This window comes from Zingiber officinale, chromosome 4B (genome assembly GCF_018446385.1).
Source record: "Zingiber officinale cultivar Zhangliang chromosome 4B, Zo_v1.1, whole genome shotgun sequence".
Classification (NCBI taxonomy): domain Eukaryota; kingdom Viridiplantae; phylum Streptophyta; class Magnoliopsida; order Zingiberales; family Zingiberaceae; genus Zingiber; species Zingiber officinale.
In genome coordinates this window covers 134,768,128-134,772,056 of record NC_055993.1, presented here as the reverse complement: position 1 = coordinate 134,772,056, position 3,929 = coordinate 134,768,128, and the positions used below count along the sequence as shown (strand labels likewise).

The window sequence follows — 3,929 nt, the reverse complement described above, 5'->3', positions numbered from 1 at the left end:
TTTATTACAAATATAATCACCTTTATTATAAATAAATAAATAGCTTAAAAAACAAAAGAAAACAAAAAAACCACCCCTTTATGTTATGCACCTTTGGATTCGGAATCTAATTTATGAGTACTCGACTTAGAAGTTGAACACTATTTGGATTGGGATTGAGACTGATCTAGGTTGATTCGGACCTAGAGATTATCCATCTTAATTAATCAAGTGTAATTTGATGAAATTTGAAATGAGCCACACCTTTATGAATTTCTGCCAATCCTCTAATCACTCTTAATCTGCTTTCATCTTCTAAGTATTTGATCTTTTATCACTTCATTAGTTACATAAGTTTCATCCATTGAAATTATAATAACTTTGTAATTTACACTTGCACGTTTGATAAATCACATTACTAAACACAATATAAGTTTATAATTTTGTCCAAATATCAAAACCACTTGATTAAATTTGATTACTTAGACATGCTTGAAAAAAAACTTCAATCCTCGACATAAAATGATCGAGTAACCAACATCCTCATGAGTACAATACTAGCTGTGTCAACTCATGAGTACAATAACAATTAAACGATTATAATTTCCAGGAGAGCACAGCCTCAATCTTCGAGCAACTCTCTTATAAGGAGGAGTACCCAAAGGACCGATCTATCTTGAAACTCTATAATTTCTCTATGCATCCTTCGTTCTCAAAGCACTATTAATTAGTGATTTAAGCATCGAGGAGGTTTGTTGGACAACTCCAATGCTCTTAATTTAATTTGACGTGTGTTGATCTACATAAGAGCGTCCAAGGTCACCACTACAACATATGGAAGTTAACTACAACATTCTTGTATATTCAAGCTAGCCATAAGTTCTACTTTCATGAAAACCAAACTAAATAATGATTGAAAATAGCCTAAACTCTCTAATGAAATTCATCAGATACCTTGTGCACTTTAATGTATATTTCTAGAAGACCCACAATTATCTTCTACTCCCATCGACCAGCAAGTATCCACAAAGTATTCCCGCATGACACCTTTAATCTACTATCCATGAGGCACAAGGAGTTTTCCACTCTCCATGACTTTTTCTTTAGTTGAACAGCAGAAAAATGCTGAGCCGCAGATCTCTTTCAAAATTAAGAGATCATCATTCAAAATTTTGCTAGAAATTATACCTTTGCAGTTGAGCGCCCGTAGATAATGCTAGTGTTCACTTAGTCACATCTTAGATGAGGGCAAACAGGGAAGTAAATCCAGAGGAAAGAAAATAAAGAGAGTAACATCACATAAGCTTCTCTCACAGTTAATAATGTCTCATTGACAATCGACAAAGTTCTTCAACAGGCTTATAATAAGAAAAAACTTCTCTAACACGTGGCAAAACAGTGCAGTTACGGTGCTAATGGTTTGATGAGCAGCAGTTGGAGTTTCATCTAAGAACGGATATTAGACAAAGGAAGCATCTCGTGCAAAACTTCTGTATGCTTGGATCCTAGGGCACTAATCATCCTACAATAACATGAAACACAGAGAATCTTTTACTGAACGAGCAGCACATGAAGTAAAAAAAGGGCCAACAAGCTAAGATTCTAATATTCATTGAATGTGCCAGTCAGGGTTAGATCCAGTCTGGGGCTATTATTTACCTTAAAGGCTACAGCAAAGTTGCGTGTATATAGTGTCTCAAAACAAATTAACTATGAGAAGCAGTCTGTTAGAGTCCAAACACTGTTATTTGGTCAAAGAAGGTTTTGTTATTGATGGAATTGTGGAATTCCATCACTGCTTTGGCAACGAACATAGGGTGGATGCCCTATTTTATACTAATGGATTGCATCAGTTTATTGTGATTGAAAAAAAATGGAGACTGTGATAAGATATTAAGGTAAGAAATTAGAGTGAACTAGACTAACACATAAAATATATTAGGTAATTTACTCTCTATCGCTACACTCCAAGATGAAGATGCTATATCAGATGAGTTTCAATGATGTTGCAGTGCTAGATGTTCTCAGACACTCTCTAAATGTTGAAAAGGGTGTCTAACATGTATCTCCCCTCGTCAATGGTTGAAAAAGGTTTCAGATCTTGTTCTCCTTCCTATCTCAATGGAGATGGATGGCTTCTGATCCATGGTTCCCCTCAATCTAGTCTGCATGTTGGGAATACACAAATTGAAGATTGGAGCAATGATAATCTATTTGATGATAATACCGACAAGATAAAAGCAATTCAGTATCAGGGAGGAAAAGAGATTGACAAAATTGATTTTGAAGCTGGATCTTATTGCTTCAGATTGGTTGTGTTGACAGCATGATATGTATTAGTGGAGGTGGACATGGTGTTGACTGTTGACGACATGATAAGTTGAAGTGAAGGTGGACATGGAGTGGGAATGGAGGTCATATTTGCTATAGGAACAAGCAGAATATGGCTAAGAGAGAAAACTTGCTACAATATCATGGCTATGTTTCCTATTTTACAGTGGATATATAGGCTTCCATAGGTCATCAACAATAATAAAAAAGGAACATAATAAAGTAGGAAATGAGGGCAAATTAGATAAATGCGGAAAAATAAGTTTAAAAGATCATTTAATTCTTGATAGTTACATCCAGAATAGAATCAAAGAAAATGAAATATGTAATTTATGGCTCAAATAAGTTGTTTGGTAGAAGTGAAAAAAGAAGAAGCAATTCAATCATTGTTCCTATACCCCTCTTCAATTGTAAACAATAATTCGATCAAAAAGAAGTTGATATATAGGTATGATTTAAAAAACCTAAAGTAGTTCATTGTCATGCTTCTATCAACTGTAATATTTGTTTCTCTTCTTGAAATTCAGATAACTACGGAAACATCTATGTCTGTTGAATCATAAAGAAAATGCGTACGACTGTATTATGCAAGATATAGCAAGTGACAAAAATGGTTAGGTCGCTGCACAATATTACCTCGTCGACCAGCCCACATTCCTGTTTCTCGCCAATTACCTCGTCGATCATCCCACATTCCTGTTTCTCGCCAAGTACCTAGTCGATCAGGCCGAATTCCTTGGCCTGATCAGCGGACATGAACATGTCACGTTCCATGAATTCCTTGATTTTCTGAATAGGTTGCCCCGTGTGGCGGCTGTAGATCTCGTAGAGGCTCTCACGGATTTTCTCATTGGCATGGATTGCACTTTCAGTAGCCTGGCGTAAGGGCAAACCAGATGGCTGATGGATCTTGATACGGGAATGGGGCGAGGCGCGGCGCTCGCCAGGGGCGCCAGCTGCAAGGAGTAGCGAGCCTTCAGAGACGGCCTTGCCGATGCACGTGGTGGAGACTGGGCAGCGGATGCGCTGCATTAAGTCGTATATCGCGAGGCCGTTAATGATGGAACCTCCGGGGAGTTAAGAATGTAGAGGTGGATGGGCTTGGACGAGCATTCGGACTGAAGGAAACGAAGCTGACGGAGGGCAACAAATACCGTCTCGTGAAGGATAGGGCCGTTGATGCAGACAATACGCTCCTTGAGGAGACTTGAGGTAATATGTTCCTCCAGGATGTCGCTGGTGGCGGCACGGCAACCAGCACCGGCGGAAGAGAGAACGGACCCGGAGAGGGCTAGGCGGCGCAACGACATAGCACAGTTCAGATTAGGGTTTATGCCTATGGAAGAGGGGAATGGGCAACTAGGGCTGTAAATGAACCAAGCGTTTGTGAACAAGCTTGGTGTTCGGCTTAGTAAGAGCTTGTTTATGTTCGTTCAATATATATACGATTAATTAAACAAACAAGCTTGAACAGCTCGTTAAGCTAAACAAACAAGCTTGAACACATATGTGTTCAGCTCGTTAACGTTCGTGAACAACGTTCGTGAACAACGTTCGTGAACAATGTTCACGAACCATATTTATTAATAAAACTATTTTCAATATCCTAAATAAATAAT

The 3,929-nt window shown here is 38.3% G+C and overlaps 1 pseudogene; it reads right to left on the bottom strand.

The window, feature by feature from the left end:
* Positions 1 to 2,054: 2,054 nt before the first annotated feature.
* On the bottom strand, positions 2,055 to 3,644 carry LOC121978725 (annotated as a pseudogene).
* Between the last annotated feature and the right edge of the window lie 285 nt (positions 3,645 to 3,929).